The 16,170-nt window shown below is 44.8% G+C and overlaps 1 protein-coding gene across 2 annotated transcripts in view; it reads left to right on the forward strand.

Annotated features, from left to right (window-relative positions):
- CERT1 (ceramide transporter 1) overlaps positions 1-15,405 on the forward strand; it is a 1,636,484-nt gene extending 1,621,079 nt beyond the window's left edge. The window contains exon 17 of one of the 2 annotated variants that reach the window (XM_069627469.1): positions 12,454-15,405. The gene's annotated coding sequence lies outside the window, so the exon portion shown is untranslated. The remainder of the gene's footprint in view (positions 1-12,453) is intronic. The other variant, XM_069627468.1, reaches the window with a different exon arrangement.
- The last annotated feature ends 765 nt before the right edge of the window (positions 15,406-16,170 follow it).

A 16,170-nucleotide genomic window follows, 5' to 3' on the forward strand; every position in this document is an offset into this window, starting at 1 on the left:
ACTAGTTCAGTTATTGCTTTCCTGAAGGTGGTGTTTGACAGGGAGGGCATTCCTGCTAGTTTAGTCACTGATAACTGAGTACAGTTCACGTCTAAAGCCATGAAGGAGTTTTTGGATCAGTGTGCCATAGTGCATCATCGCACCGCTTTGTATAATCCTAGCGCTAATGGTCTTGTGGAGAGGGCAAGTGGTACCATAAAGGCTGCTATACAGTTGGCCTTGGCTAATGGTCTGGACTGGCAGGAGGTTGTCGCACAATTTTTGGCAGCCTATCGCAGGACTCCGTCAGCTGTTACTAGTAGGTCGCCGTTTGAACTCATGAGAGGTAGGAAGGTGGGCACCATTTTGAGGACTATGGCCCTGGGAGGGGGTGGTCCATGTCAGTTGGATTTGGAGGATGTTCATCGCAAAATTGTGGTGAGCCAGGAGGCCATGAGTTCATATCAGAAACACAGGAAGGAGCTACAAGTTGGGGGCGGTGATACTGTATTGATTAAGAATCCCAGATTTGTCCAGAAGGGGTTCAGCACATTTTTGTCTCCCAAGAGGGTGTTGAGGACTGGTAAGGGTCATGTGCAATTGGAGGATGGCTCTGTTTGGAGGAAGAGGCGGGTGGTGGTAGGTGGGTCTAGGGATCCTTGTGTCAGGGAAGAGGAAGAGAATGTTGCTTTAGATTTTGTTCCCTTCAGTTCCCAGTTAGACTCGAGTGCAGATCGGGGAGGTGTGCTGCATGGTTTTGTGGCTGACCCACCTATAGTCTCTCAGAGTGTTAGGAGGCATGAACGAGTGGAAGTTGATGGAAAACGGGAGGCTGGTTTGGGGCGTCCTATAAGGAGTTGTAGGCTGCCTGTGAAACTCGTGGACTAAGTGTGTTGACATTTCATTTTATCATTTTATTCCAGCAGTTCTTCATATGTGTCAACTGTGTACTTTCTTGACAGTTGTCTCAGTGGATGATTTGTACCATTTTCTGCCATTTCGTTGATATGGTGGTGTTAAGAAAGCTTAATTTTAGATGTGTTAAGTATTTCTACATATCTCTTCATATGGTTTTTCAGAGAGTTAAATTTAAATACATGTTAAGTGTTCCTTGTATATTTCTTCATACTTCTTTATGCATGGTTTCCTTGCATGTGAAATGTTATGGTTATATTTTTGTCATGTAAGGGAAGAGGATATGTTGTAATGTATTGAGTGGCGCGTGTGGAATGGTGATGGGCTTTCAGGCATCAACATTCCACACGGGCCAGTTGGTCTAGGACACTTTGGCGGAGGTGGTTCGCCTACGGGGGGTTCACACGAATAAAGCTTATTACAATTTACCGTGCGTTGTAGCTTCCATCACATACACAGGCTTTCGCACAAAAAAAGCATGGACTTCATAAATCTGTACTGCTGCGGATAGATTCTCAAATGCCTATGCAAAATATCAATGAACACCCCTTTAACTCTATTCCATTGCGGTTGGCGCTCCACCAACAACAGTTCTCAAATACCTGTCAGAAGTAGCCAGTACCAGCATGCAGGACAATATAAACGAACTGCCTCTCCGCCACCCGAACAGCCAAACAGCCCACTTGCGGGCCACTTCCGGGTGCACGTACACGTGGAAATAAGTATGTGTGAGCATGCAGGGCTGGGGTGGAGGGGCCTCCGCAACCTCACCAACTGCAAAAGCAGACAGGTGGTGTACGTTATTGAATGCCCGTGTGGCCTCAGATACGTGGGTCAAACGATGCGTGTAGCCCATATCAGAATCTCTGAACATCGTTCTAGGATTCGATGCAAGACCATGAGTGCACCACTTGTTAGCCATTTTGTAGAATTCCATCACTCTGTTGACGACATAATTTGGTGGATTGTAGACATAGTTGTCCACTCATCTAATCCCCTTGCGAGCCTTCTATCTAAAGAAGCCCGCTGGAACCACTGGCTTGACTCATTCAGTCACGGCCTCAATGAGGAATTCGCACCCCCATTTTGACCCCTCTGGCCCCCACACAGCGCAGGTGTGCAAGTGCTCTTTTTTACCTTGCACCACGCTTTACCCGACCTGCCTTCGTTTTCTATCTGATCAGCCTCTCTAGTGCCACTTTGGCACCCTGCCTTGCTGCCCACCCTGCATTAGCACGGCCGTTTATTTCTTACGGAGGCACCTTTTCTCTATGCCTCTCATGCTGCCTCCATGCACTAATGTGTTCTGCATTAATGGTACCCTGCTGTTCCTTTCCTCTTTCCTCTGAACCTAGCAGCCACGAGTACCACACTGTTTACCCTCTTTATTAGGCTTTACCATCTACCCTTGTCGTGGGTTTGTTTGCAACACCAGCTTGTTTCACATTACTTGGAGACTGGCCAACATGACCATTTAGGAGCTTGGTGTCCCGTGATTTTTTCTCATTAATACGTTGCATTGCTGATCTTTTACAGCATCGGCTCGGGCAACACACTCACTCGGTGCTTGTTTACTTAATTAAACAGGTGACCCGCCTCCCCGCCATTGGCTCTTTCTCCTCTGACACGTTCTCCCCTGACACACGCCTATGTGCCGAGTGCTTGACACACCTCTGTTCAGCACGCCTGCGCGGGTTGCCATGGTAATCATCCCGCTCTTCGGCTTTCATTAAGCCCCTAGCTTCTCATCGCCTAGGACGCGGTTGCGCTGCTCGCTCTAACCTGACACGGCATTTGTCCTGTGCCGTCTGCTCCAGCTCAAAGCAAGTTGTTCGGAAAAACTACTGCTGCTTTGATTTAGTCCAGGTAAGCGGCCTCACTTCTATGCATTCAGGGCCTCCAGTTTTTAGACAAATTCTGGGTTGTCCACTACGTGTTTTCCTGCACCACAGTTATGTGTACATGCTGCTTTTTTTCGTATTTACTACATTCTGTGCTTATGTGCCATGTGGTCCTCGTAACACCACTAATGTGTACACATTGTCGTCGTATACATTCCACTCATTGAACGCCCCTGTGTTCTTTTTCCAACAGCATTATCTGTGCCACCAGCTTGAGTCCGACTCTAAGTCCACCCTGGTTTGCGCCAGCTTTACCCATAGCCATCTCTCCATCCCAGCTCTTCTGGCATTGTGAATACAGGTAATTTCTCTGCCATTTCACACATCTCCTTCGAATTATCTTTAGCTACTCCTTTCAACGCACGCTTGCACTCCCACTTTAGGAGTCCGATAATCCTTACCCACCAGTAACTTTCTTTGGTGTTTATTTGCGCTATTTGGGTTTCTCCCTGATCTCCTCTACTTATTGACTCGCAGATCTACTCCACCATTTTCCACGGATGTTTTTCTCACGGTTACTTCTGAGCCTCCACCTTTTAGGCATGCCGTTACTTTTTGGGCAAGCTCGCCTTGTGCATTGGTACACCTCTGCCCACCACTTGTTGCTGCTCGAGTACAGAGCTATGTGCACTTGCCAACCCTGCTAGTTCCTTTCCTGTCTCTTTCCTTTTCTTGTTTTTTCTTAGTCTTGAGGCCTGTCTTCCTTTTGTGCTTGCTTTTAGAGCCACTGAACTCCACATACAGCAAAGCAGCAATGCTGGCCTAGGTCCGCCCCATATGACTGAACCCAGAATTCTAAATCTTTAATACATCAGGACAGTAGCATCACGGACCCTCCCTACCTATTAAGGGTGAGTGATCCGTGTCGGTGTGACGGTGACAAACAGTAAATATCGCAATGAATGTCCTTTGAGTACTTCTTTGCATCAACTATGTTGTACCCTTCTCTGCCCCCTTTAGGGAGAAAACTACCATACCACATTATTCTTGCCCTGAGGAAGGCTTTGACTACTGATGCCAGTCTGGCACACCGAAACGTGTTATTCATGTGTTTTGTTCCCCTCTCTTTTGGGAACGATTTTCTGATATCTCATACACGTTGGCAGATAACAACATGGTAGACAACCATATTTAACCGAAATAAATCCCATTTCGAAGGGATTGTGTTCTCCGACGTATTCCTTATCTTTGATAATACGTTTCCAGCTTGCTGGCCTCGGAAATTTTTTCTGTAGAGGGCGCTGCGCGTCGACGTCCGCCGAGTCGATGTCCCTCGACGGCCACCGTATCAGCGCCGACGTCATCATGCCCATAAATAGCCACGCGCTGCGTCCATTGCTCAGTTCCATTTTTACGCGCTTCGTGGGGCCCTCGGGCGTCGTTGCTCAGTTCAGTCAGGATAACTCTATATCTACTCGAATAATACCTACTCGTTCTCGATGGCATCTTCATCGGAACCGACGACGCCGCGATCCGGCTTCAAGAAATGTCGAGATTGCAGTAAAAAAATGTCGATAACGGATCCATACAGGATCTGCTTGTGGTGCTTGAGATCCGAGCACCATTGTTCGGAGTGTGAGGACTGCATGTCCATGACGGCGAAAGCCTTGAAGGAGCGCAAGGGGAACCTCGAGAGAGGTAAGTCAGTCAAAACCTCCTCGAAGGTTTCTTCGGCTGAGTCGAGGCATTAGTCTCCTCGCCGTCAAACATTCCCATTCTAGATCTCGAAGTAGCTCCCACCATTCGTCGAGCTCAAGACACTCAAAAAAGAGATGTTGAAGATCCCCTTCCTTGTCTTCTGTGTCCCCAGAAAGGGTCTCCTGTCCCACAAAACACAGCTCTCAAGCTGAGTGGGACGAATTCAGAAAGAAAATGTTAAGCGTCTTCGAGAACGCGGCCTCGACCCCCTCAAAGACAGCTGAGGGTGATACCCCGGGTGAAAAACCCAAAAAATCAAAACGCTGCGAGTCGCAGCACCCGGCGAAACATTCCACCCGAGCGCGCCACGAGCCATCGGGTAAGAAGGCACCATCTTCGCTGTTGTCGAAGATCCCTTCGACGCACGGATCGGCGCCATCGATGTCGAAGGGTTCCTCGACGCATCGGTCGATCGACTCGACATCGACGCCGATGAAAGAGAAGACCAAGGCCACTCCACAGCCAACGGTGATTCCAAGGGCCTCCGGCACGACGCCGAGACCGTTGTCCAGTTTTTTTCAACGCCGTTCTCGGCGCCTTCGAAGCCTGTCACATCGGCGTTGACGACATCGACGTTTTCTCTCCCAATAATGACGAGTTTGGCTCCTTCTGCCTTAGAGATGGGTTTTACACCATTTCAGAGGTCAGAGTACCCTGGACTATCTTCAATTTATGAAGAGGGGGAAGATTCTGACCAGGAAACATTTGGGTTACAGAGGACCACACTGCCTATTTCAGAGGATTTCACCTCTGAGGAAAGCAGGCTGAAGGACCTACAAGAGTCACTACATGAGGCAAGTGGGCTGGACACTTCCCCAGAAGTGGAATCTGTTAAACCAGACCCAGGGGAACATGCCGAAACACCCTATAGAACCCTTATGTCAAGAATTATTGAATTTATCTAGTGGTCTGCGCCTTCACCTGTTTTTCAACAGGATGACCTAACAGACATATTAGACAAAGGTCCACAGGAGGACCCTCTGGTCCCCTTCCATGCAGCCTTTCAAAGGAAAATTTACATCTAATTGGGAAACTCCTGAAGTTATCCCTGCGGTCAATAAAAGATTGTCAGCCAAGTATAGGGTAGCGGCTGCTGACCCTGAATACTTATCAAAACACCAGACTCCAGAGAGCCTGGTGGTTCAAGCGGCAACGTCATCTAGCAGTAGGACCGCTTACCCTACTGTCCCACAGGATAGAGATGAGCAGAGGTACGATTCTATGGCGAAGAAAGTCTTCTCTGCTTGTAGTATGGCGTTGAAGTCCATCAAAGCCACCTGTACGCTCGCCAGGTTCAGTCACACACTATGGGAGCGTGCTTCATCAGCGGCTGACTGCATACCCGAAGGAGAGGAAAAGGAAGCCTTCCTTAACATTATTAAAGATGGCAAAGATGCCATGTGTGAATCTCTTCAAACTGGCATGGATTCCGCTGACAGTGTCAGCAGGGCCATGGCGGCAAGTACAACAATCCGCAGGCATGCGTGATTTGCGAAAGTCTGGCTTTGCTCCAGATGTACAGGCCAGACTTTTGAATATACCCTTTGATGGCTCTTCACTATTCGGGAAAAAGGCTGATGACAATCTGGAAAAGTTGCAGACTTCTAAAGCAGCAGCAAAATCTTTAGGAGCTGCTATCCGCCAAACTCCTTTTCGACCCTTAGGAACCTCTGGGAGAGGAAAGTCCTTTTGCTACTATTCCGCATTCAGGAAAGGCAGAGGACAGCCGGCTCAAAGAGGCCAAAGGAGATCCACCCGAGGTGGACGGGTCAAAAGTACTAAGGCCGCAGCAGGTGCCTCTTTAGCCTCGGCATCTGCATCAGCCGCCCCCAAACCACTCTGAGGCCTTTCCACACAATAAACCTGTAGGGGGCAGGTTAACTCACCATCTGACGGAATGGCAGGCTATAATGTCAGATGCTTGGGCATTGGAGACAGTTGCCCAGGGTTACTGCCTACCCTTTCTACACATCCCTCAGTCATTCACCGGGGAACAGCTCTCTAAAAGTTCCAGATCCGCTCCTCTTGCAGGAAATTATAGACCTGCTAGAGAAAGGTGCCATAGAACCGGTACCTGTAGCGGACAGGTACAAGGGCTGGTACTCCCCCCTACTTTCTCATACCAAAGAAGTACGGAGGACTGAGACCCATCCTGGACTTACGAGAATTGAACAAGTTTCTCAGGAAGGACAAGTTCAAGATGGTAACTCTCTCTCAGATCCTTCAGGCCCTCCAGCTCCAGGACTGGCTGGTATCTCTGGACCTTCAGGATGCTTATTTCCATGTGCCAATCCATCTCACACAGGAAATACCTGAGGTTCACAATTGGAGACTCTCATTATCAATTTCGAGTTCTGCCATTTGGGCTGACCTCCGCCCCGAGGGTCTTCACCAAGCTGATGTCGGTAGTGGCGGCGAGTCTAAGGAGGGAAGGGATCCACATCTACCCCTACCTGGACGATTGGCTGATCAGGGCTGTATCTTCGAAACAGGCCCAGGCCCAGCTAGATTATGTCTGCCACTTCCTTCACAAACTGGGCTTCTCCCTCAATTTAAAGAAGTCACAGATGATACCATCATAGAGACTCCAGTTCATTGGAGCGGTCCTGGACGCTTCCCTGGGAAAAGCCTCGCCACCAGAGGTGAGGGCTCAAGATATTCTACAGATAGTCACCAAGTTTCAAAATGCCCAACGTCTCCCAGCCTTCGACTTTTTGAGGTTGCTAGGCCTCATGGCATCCTGCATCTTCCTTGTGCCAGAGGCTCGCCTGAGAATGAGATCTCTTCAGTGGGCACTGAGAAGTCAGTGGTCGCAATTCTCAGGGAGAATGACAGATCTCCTCCGGATTCCGGACAAGGTAGCCCGCGACCTTCAATGGTGGGCCTATCCAGGGAACATCTTGAAAGGAGAACTGTTTTGGCAACCATGGCCAGAGATAACAGTAGTCACAGACTCCTCACTCACGGGGTGGGGAGCCCATGCCAACGACTTGACCATCAGCGGTCGTTGGTCTCCATCTGAGTCCAGACTCCACATCAACCTATTGGAGCTAAGAGCAATCAGACTAGCGCTGAAAGCTTTCCTGCCATCAGTACAGGGGAGAAATGACCTGATAATGACGGACAACACGGTGGCCATGCACTACCTCAACAAAAGAGGAGGCGTAGGATCACTGCCACTGTGCAGAGAGGCGATGCAGCTCTGGTTTTGGGCAATCCAAGAAGGAATCTCTCTATCGGCAGTCCACCTAGCCGGAGAGAAGAACTTGACAGCGGACGCTCTGAGCAGGCAGAGCAGTCTCCCACGAGTGGGTGCTAGCTCAGGAAGTCCTTCAAGAGATCTTCGCCCTTTGGGGAACCCCTCAGGTGGATCTGTTCGCCACAAGCACCAACAGGAAGTGCGATCTGTTCTGTTCAAGGGAATTTCCCCCGAGAGGAGCTCTAGGAGACGCGTTCGTAGTGGACTGGGAGTTTCCACTCCTTTACGCTTCCCCACCAGTCCCTGTTATTCCTCAAATGATCAGGAGGTTGAGAAGATTCCGGAAAACCATGATCCTAATTGCCCCGGATTGGGCCAGGAGAACGTGGTACCCGGACCTTCTAGATATGTCCATCTGTCCTCCAATCCGTCTTCCACTCAAAGAGAATCTTCTCTCGCAGAAGCGAGGTCAGGTTCTCCATCCATCCTGACACCAGAACCCTCAACCTTCACGCTTGGCTTCTGAAAGGGTGAGGTACAAGGATTGGGATCTCCCTGATGACGTCATGGAGGTGTTGCTTTCGGCCAGAAGGCCAGCAACAAAGTCTTTATACCGCTGCCGTTGGAACAAATTTTGCAGCTGGTGTAGGGAAGAGAATATCGACCCTTTTTCATGTGGTACACCAACGGTGTTATCGTTTCTACTCTACTTGGCAAACTCAGGCCTTCAAGTTGGCACTGTAAAGGCTATGTCGCACTTTCTATCTTCAAGCGCACTGCGGAGGAACCATCGTATTTCAAACTTCCTCTAGTGGTACAATTTCTCAAGGGATTAACTAATGTGTATCCTCCAAAACCATTCCAGGTTCCCTTATGGGACTTAAATTTAGTCTTAAACTTCCTAATGGGCACTCCATTCGAACCACTTCACTCTTGTGCGCTGAGATTTCTCACGCTTAAAACTGTCCTATTGGTAGCACTAACATCTGCTAGGAGGGTGGGTGAGGGAGCTACAAGCTCTCTCCTGTAAACCCCCACATACAATCTTCCACAAGGACAAAGTTGTCCTACAGGTGAAGCCTAATTTCCTCCCAAAGGTGGTTTCTGAATTTCATATTACTCAGAAAATTACCTTACCTTCGTTCTACCCTCCTCCCCATCCGGGGAAAGAGGAGGAAAGGCTACATAGGCTGGACCCAAAACGAGCTCTCGGCTTTTACATCAGCAGAATGGCTAGGATCAGGCAAGCAGACCAACTGTTTGTAGGATACTCAGGTCACAAGTTGGGACTACCCATAACAAAACAAACCATCTCCAGGTGGATTATTTTGGCCATTGTGGAATTTTACAAACTGGTAGGGAAAGAGCCACCCCAAAATCTCAGGGCTCATTCAACCAGGGGCATCGCAGCCTCTTCGGCTCTCCAAAGAGGGGTAGCGGTCTGAGAAATATATGTGGCTGCCACATGGTCGTCCGCACATACATTCACAACATTTTACAATCTGGATTCCTCCACTACTCAAGAGATCAGATTTGGCAAGGCCGTATTACATTCGGTCCATCCCTAAAGGGATACATAACATTCTCACTCCCACCTCCAATTACATGCCACTGCTATGGGAGTCTATCAAAGATAAGGAATACGTCGGAGGACACAATCCCTTCGAAGAAGTTACTTCTTACCTTGTAACGTTCTTCCGACGGGAAGTTCCTCCGACGTATTCCTTATTGCCCCTCCCATCCATCCCTGCAGTGATACTTCCCTTGTGGTTGCAGTTTATGCTCCTTCAAGGTCAATAACCAATTCAGGCATGACTTTTCTTATGCTACAAAACGGAACTGAGCAATGGACGCAGCGCGTGGCTAGCTATGGGCATGATGACGTCGGCGCCGATACGGTGGCCGTCGAGGGACATCGACTCAGCGGACGTCGACGCGCAGCGCCCTCTACAGAAAAAATTTCCGAGGCCAGCAAGCTGGAAACGTATTATCAAAGATAAGGAATACGTCGGAGGAACATCCCGTCGAAAGAACGTTACAAGGTAAGAATTAACTTGTTCTATTTACCAGGGTAATTTTCTATACACCCTGGTAATTATTAGTCCACAGGAACAATTTGATTCCTGGGAAAATACTCTCACTGAATTAAGCTTATGGAAAACTACCCAGACTATTCTTTGAGTACACTCCTTTGGGTGTATTTATGTACATATGATAAATGTTTTGCTTCATAACTTTTCCTTGTTTTAATGGTTGCAAGAATGTCATTTGAATAACCGTGTGTTTTGAATAATAAATGTTATGTCTGTACTCTTAGGTCTTATTCTTTGGATTTCATTCCTGTGACTTTCTTGTGAAAGCAAATACCTTGTATTAATATGGGGATTCAACTGAAATAACTGACAGTAATTAGGACTGTCTTTAGCGTGGGTACCTCTTTTAATTTTGTGTATAAAATATGGTGGGTATCTGTCACAGGAAGGGACCTATTCATGTCCTTGCTTGTCTGGATGACTGGCTGATTTGATCATGCTCTCCAGAGGTAGTCGGCGCACCTGTACCACATTGGTCATCTGTTGCATAGGTTTTGTTTTTACCCTCAACTTCAAAAGGTCCTAGGTCACAGCTTCTAATATGGCCCCTTTGGTCAGGCGTGTTCTGACATATGCTTGGGCTCTTTCCTCTCGTGGACCATGTGTCAACATCTTTTAGATGGTGCAGCTTTTTCAGTACAACAGCAGTATCCCAGCCATTCCTATTCAACATATTTCCGGTGCCAGAGGCTCAGCTGTGCATGAGATTGATCCACGGGGGAGCTGCCCTCTGTGGTCTATTTTAGGGCATCATGGCAGACCTTTACAGGTTTTGAGCAGTGTGATGGGATCTGCTGCAGTGGACCCTCAAACAATCTGCTAAGTGAGACAGCCTTTTCTGCAACAGAGGCTGCAGTTGACAATCAAAGATGCGTCTCTGAGCTGCAGTGGTGATCAGCTGGAGAATTGAACTGCATATGGAGCACATTGAACTCCTGGAGCTGAAGGCTCTCAGGCTGACTCTGGTTGCTTTTCTTCCATGTATGGGGCAAGCAAGTCCAAATTGACCGACAAATGTGACCATGCATTACTTCAGGAATGGTGGTATGCGGTAGCTGGCACTGTGCAGGGAAACAATGTGACTGCGGTCGTGGATTCTGGAGAATGTTTTCATGGGACAGAATGTTGTTGCCAACACCCCAAACCGAGGTCTGTGGGTCTCCCACAAGTGAAAATTGTCAGGAAATGAGTGCCCTTTGAGGTTGTTGACCCTTAAGGGACTTTTCCTGGTTGAACGAATGGAGAGTATACTCCTGGTGCTTTCTGTCAGGCCTCCATACCCAGCCTTCCCCAAGGAGGAACTGATTTTGTGGATGGGAGCATCCTTCCTACACAAGTTTGTGTCTGACTTTCAAAGGTGTCAGAAGATTAATTTTCTGGTTATTTATCATGTTATTTCTGATGAATTGGTCCTTCCTCCCAGACATTTGGCATCCCGCTCTCTCCTACCCCTAATGTGGAGTGCGTTTTGACATAGTTAGGTGGTTCCTCAACCTCTGTGTGTGAGTGAAAATGGGTGGAACTGGGTCTCCATATACATCACCCATGAGGTTACATTGGAAGTCATGGGTGCCAATTCGGAGCCCACAGTGCGACTTGTGATGACTGAAAACGTTTCTGTAGTCGGACTTGCACCCGAGGAGGGATCTGCTGGTGGAAGAATTTATTCATCCAAAGAAATATTCTCGAAGGTGAGTAATTTTTTATTTTCTTGTATTCACTGAAGGAAATGTTATCCTGTGGGTTTGACGCACTTTAGTGCTTTAAGTCTTATTGGAATTCCATTTGACATAGAAAATGGATCTACCAGTATTTTTCTCGCCTCCTTGCCATTCCCTGGTCAAGATGGAATTTAATAATTCTGATCCTAAACAATCTGTCATAATCCAAGTCATCTGAACTGAGGCTTTTTGCATTTTGCTGGCGCTTGTACAGAAAGCTGTCCCCCAAATAGATTCTTTCTGGATTGTCCTTATTTGGGGTATGCTATGGTATGGGGTGCAAGAAAGATGCCCTTGTGTTTTTGTGCACATTGAGTGCACAGGCTTCCTAAACGGAAACACCTCACAGATCTTTCTCAGGCGTCACATGGGCATCCGATCACACATTTGCCATACATTGCCTGGTTTTCCTAGCAGAAAGGACAACCGTTTTGGTTGTTCTGGCTTCATCCCCTGAATATTCTGGTTCCATGCTTTCCTACCACCTTCTGTGTTGGTACTGTTTTGTGAATCACAGATGAGAAAGAATGGTATAGATTAAAAGATGTTTCTCCTGCATATTTAGTGATCTTCCTGCCCTAACACTCTTGGGGGATAGCTCATAACCCAAGACATTAGTAGCATTCTTCTGCCTTTGAGAGCAGTGAAAATGTATGGAATGGAAGTCATCCCATTTGTGCGACTCCCCTCTAAGTAAATTGGATGTCCTGTTTGGTACCAGTGATGTTCTGATGTCTGCACCTATATGCACACCCCCCTGGTAGCCATTGAAAATATTTCCAAACTAGTCTTTCACAAGAAGTATTGCATCATAAGAGCAATATATGTGAAAATGTGTCCATCAGCAAAAACATTATCAGAGGAAAGTAACTTGTTCATTTGTGTTTTTTGCTGCATCATTTTATTTTCATGTAGTTGGTGGTTTAACTCTATATTTCTGTCTTTAGTCATTCAAAAGAATACTGTGCGAACATTCCATGTTGGAGGAAGCGACCAGTATGAAAGCTCCAAGCTGGAACATAGGGTCTGCAGCCTTTTTACCGGCCCATGTCCTAGAAGTGCCCTGAAGTGAAATAAATCCCAAGCACCTGAACATCTAACACGATCTTCTGCTCCCTGTGTTGAGTTGGTGTACAGCTGGAAATACATTTATGAACACATGTTCATGGCTGTATTTTTTTTATTTTGCTTCCTTTACTTGAAAAGCAAAAAACTGTGGGTTAATGCTTTAATTTTATAATATGTGCAAATTGCTCTTTTTACTGTTGCCCTGCATTAAAGCTACAAAATATTTTCTATTTTTGTGCATGTGTAAAGAGCACAAAAACGTATGTGCACAAAATGTTCACTGGCCTTTTTTCCAGGTCTGCAGTAAACTCTAGGAGAAGATTTGACATGTTTTGTTTGCTTTGTATAATGTATAATCATTGATTTCATTGCTTTCCTCTTATTTCTAAAATGGATCACTTTATGTAAAATTTCTCAAAGTAATTATTGAGAGCTGTCAATGACAGATTACTCTGCCTTGTTCTCATCATACTCCTATGAAGGCCTTCTGGCTCTGAAGGAGCAATCTGTGAAAAGCTTTATTTTTTCCAGAAATCTTTATATTTCTATTGTATTTTTTAGTTGTGAAATCTGATACAAAATATGTGCTATTAAAACATGATCCAGAGATTTCAAGATTGATTTCAGTTTGATGTGGGAAAGCAACGGCCTGGGAAGCAAAATCTTGAAAAAGTGGATTGTTTGAAAACATTGTTGTGGTAGACAGATGCTGTATGTAGTCGTGAACTTGAGCGAAGGTGCAATTTAATATTTCTTGATGAACAGCAATCTTGATAGATGGCTCTAAAGTTGTAAAACATTTTAGTTATTAGAGCCAGTCTTGGAGAAAGTAATTCAGTGTGTACATCTAGAGCAGACAGTTTCTCTTGTTTAATCTAGTACATTTTATGTAAACAGATTGTGCATGCACAGCACTGAGAAAACGTATATTTGGACAAGCACAAATCGGTGTCCTTGTAGGATACTATGTGAATGTCCTAGACTGGAAAGGATTACAGATTTTAATCATTTTTTCCACTGACTTCATCAGTCTTACAGATCTCTTGCTGTGTCAGTAAGTTCTTTTTAAAAAAGAATCAAACTTTAAAATATGTATATATGAACTAGATAAAGTCCGCTTCCAGATGGTAAAAATTAAGAACTGAAATGGTAGATTCAAAGTAGTCATTCTCAAAGCTGAAACCGACATATTTCTAAGTATTTATTCTGTATCTGGTGGTGCACTTGTCCAACAGTAACACAATGGTGCACACTTACACATTTCACTCTTACCTTTCCAAATGACATTTTTATTTAATCTTCAATTTATCTGCATGTACTATGCCCTATTGCAGTAAAATCTGTATTTGATTCTAAAATGTGGAAAGTGCCTATTTTGTGAAGCTAGTTTTGCAAATAGGACAGAATATTGCTGTACATGTGATCAACAACTTTGAGCATTTTAGTGTTTAAATCAATTCCTTAATATACCTCAAATCTCTATTCTTTACCAATCAGCTTAAATAGTCTCATTAAACAACACTAAAAGGCATCTTAAGTTGATTACATACGGAGAAGATTTATGTTTGTTCGATCATTTGCCATTCTCTACTCGATAACTGGCATATCAGTTTCCACTTTAATTTGCAAGTCTTCATTTTTTCAAAAGATATGGGAAGTTTACAAGCAGTATATGATTATTCATATCATTAGTTGCATTTGCACTTAATGTAATGTACTTTTTGCAATTATACTGTAAATAAAATTATTACACTAAAGGAACTATTTGTAAAGAATGCAGATTACTTTTAGACAAAAACTATTCTTTGTACTGATTAGCCCTGACCAGTACCTAAACTGTTTGGCATAATACTTTGCCATTGTGTGGAATATGAAATGCTTCAATTTGTGAATATGCATTGATTATTTGCAAAATCAATTATTTTTCCAAACATTGTGGAATTTTAAAAGCATCCATTGGAAATTATTCCCTGCAGACTTGGTGGTTTAACTTTCCTAGCTTTACCTCTATTGTTATACCTCTGATTTTCTTTGCAATGCCTCACTCTTTAATTTTTATTTTCCTATTGGAGCCTTGAAGCACATGTGAAAGTATTGCTGCCTGTAATCTACCGGAAGCATCTTTTCTTTTAATGATAGTGGATTTTTTGCAATGGTTGCATGGTCAGAAATTGGGATGTTCTACACAACTTTGATTTGCTTTGGGAAAATGGTGGTTACAAAAAGGTCTGCAGATGCAAGACTACTTGAAGGCTCTGGCTTTGATTAAAACACTGATTACTGTGTGCAGCTTCCATATAATGCTTCTTTGTCTTAATAAAAATGCTATCAGGTTTAAGGTAACAGCTGGTCTACTTTGACCAGATCATAGATTGGGGCATTTCTTTTTTTCTTTTTAATTGGGACCTACGGTTTAAATTGTATTATTCACTGTAACAAACTTGCTTAGATCAATTTTGTAAAGATCACTCTGTTCTTACAATGCAGGCAACGGCTGCGACCTTCCACTGAGCAGGGCTAGTTTTTCAGTAAACATGTTTATTCTCTGCAACTTAATCAAATTTATAAAATAAGAATTGTTACTAATATTTTGGGCAGCAGTTGTACGGATATTTCTGTATTTGGAATTCTTTTCATCTACAGACGCAAATTAATCGTATGTTTACGTACCCTGAGAGTGTGTAGACTGTGGTTACTGTTTGTTCCAAAATAGCTTTATGATCCCGATGATGTTTAAACAATTGATTAAACAGGTTGGTTCTTTCATGTTGCAATCAAAAATTTAAAACCAGTATTTAAAAATGACAAGTATTAAAATATTATGGACAATGTTTGGGTCTTTTGTGTGTGTTTTAAAAAAAAAAATATATATGTATATTTAAAGAATTCTACCTAAAAGTAGTGGAGCGTAATAGAAGTAGCCTTTCAGCACTACCATTTGGTACACTGTCCACTTTCTTTAAATTATTGTAATTTATTGCTTTTATAGAAGCAGGATTTGAAAGCGTATTTCTCCCTGTGGGTATCCTGATGCCAATTTGTTTTCAGTCAGTAATTGTGGGAGTGTGGGGGCTGTAACTGGTGACAATGGCCTGCATTCTAAGTTAAAAGACCCAAGCCTGTGGAGAGCTAATATCTGTTGCCACCTTGTAGATCCTGTCACTCCTTAGATTATTTCCATTAGTATGCCAGTATAATGGCCAGGGTGCTAATGGTTTCTTTTTTTGTGGGGTGGGGTAGCTGAGTCATGCACGGCATTTTTCCACAAACTGCAAAAGAAAAATTCTTATAGGAATTTGCACTTGTCGCTTTTCTATTTTCCTGTTTGATGGTGTCTTTGTGGGTGTTGGGCGGAGAGGAAGTATTAAGGGGCAAGATGCGTTTTTTCCCAATTCAATGCGGGGTGGTGGGGTACAAAAAGAGCGGACTGCGCCACACTCAGTAGCCCACTCGTCCATCGAAATGTAAGCCTTTATCGTTTAATTCAGCCCATTGTCCAAGCAACCTGATTGGCTGCTCAAATCAAGTGGGCCTTTTCTTAGTAGCAGTACTACCCTTTCTGTGTTTCTTAACCACTTTTTTTGCCCGAGTCTGCT

The sequence above is a fragment of the Ambystoma mexicanum genome, chromosome 6p (genome assembly GCF_040938575.1).
Source record: "Ambystoma mexicanum isolate Mex_15411 chromosome 6p, UKY_AmexF1_1, whole genome shotgun sequence".
Lineage (NCBI taxonomy): Eukaryota > Metazoa > Chordata > Amphibia > Caudata > Ambystomatidae > Ambystoma > Ambystoma mexicanum.